Below are 1,304 nucleotides of genomic sequence, written 5' to 3' on the forward strand. Positions count from 1 at the left end.
GTTTATAGCATAAGGGTCTTGCAGCTTCAGCAAGCTTTTCAGGTCTTCCCTGTAGGGCTCTGCGGGCAGCAACGTGCTTGGCCACTGGATTTCTTATGTTTTACAGTCTTGCCTGACCAGGAGTAGATAATTATTTCCTGGTTATAATTTTCAACATTTATTCCTAAGAACAAAATACAGCCAAGTACAAATAGAATCATGAAAAGAATAGAGTTAAGAAACCAAAGGAAATAAAGATTTTTTTTTTGTTTGCTATTTTACCCAGAAGTTAGATCCCAGTTTATTTCCTCTCACTGAACAGAAAACGCTAATTCTCTCAGCTATAGCTTGATCTCGTTGCAAGGCCTGGATGATCCATTTGGTATGGTACTAGGATCCTCACCCCCACAGCATCCCCAATTTAACACACTGTTGATCAATCCTCTTGGCCATGCTAATCTTCTCTGTATCATTCCAATTTTAGTATATGTGCTGTGGAAGCCAGCATGACCAATCCTCTTGGGGATAATTTACTTCAGATCCCTCCTTCAGGTTGTTTTGCCGTTAAAGTCTCTTCTCGCTCAATGAAATATTAATCTCCCTGTCACTGAAAGAGAATCTTCTGCAGATTATCAGTTTAAATATGATGCTGACAAATATCATTAGGTCTACAGATACAGCAAATCACTAAATTTTCTGTGGAAATGGATGGAAATATAAAATTTCTCTTGAATTTATAGTGGTTAGAGTAAAAGTCTCAAAAGACCCATCTGGATTAGAATCCTGTCTGAGTAACCTGAAGCCTGTTCTGTGTCCTCTTTATGCCTTCAGTTGCCTTCCTGGTAAAATGAGGAAAACAAGTGTCATGTCATGAGCTTGTTTAGATGATCAAATGAGCCGATATTTAAAGCAATAACTTAACCCTTGGTCTATAGTATGAGTTCAATAATATTAATTACAATGAAAATATTATAATAATAACATTTTCCCTTATACTTTGTATAATAGTTAGTATAACTAATAAGTGAACCCAAAACATTTTAGAGGTTTTAAAACATGGAATTTGATTTCTCTCTCTCTTCACAGTCCACGGAGGGTGAACTACAACAATTGGCAGTCATCTGGGGGAGAGACTGATGGCATCTCTTCCAACTTTAAAACGTGACTTTTAAGTTCTCTCTGATCATCATCATTCTAGCCTCACGAAGAGGGGAAGGAGTGTAGAAGATGTATGATACGATTCTTAGATTCACTGAGCAGAGAGGGAACATATCACTTCCACTCAAGTTCTATTGGTAAGAGTTCATCACATGATTCATCTACCC

General features: G+C 37.4%; 1 pseudogene; it reads right to left on the reverse strand.

Moving 5' to 3' along the window:
* Positions 1-426: 426 nt before the first annotated feature.
* LOC113253601 (U6 spliceosomal RNA) lies at positions 427-487 on the reverse strand (annotated as a pseudogene).
* Positions 488-1,304: the final 817 nt, after the last annotated feature.

Source organism: Ursus arctos, unplaced genomic scaffold, assembly GCF_023065955.2.
Source record: "Ursus arctos isolate Adak ecotype North America unplaced genomic scaffold, UrsArc2.0 scaffold_17, whole genome shotgun sequence".
NCBI classification, from domain to species: Eukaryota; Metazoa; Chordata; class Mammalia; order Carnivora; family Ursidae; genus Ursus; species Ursus arctos.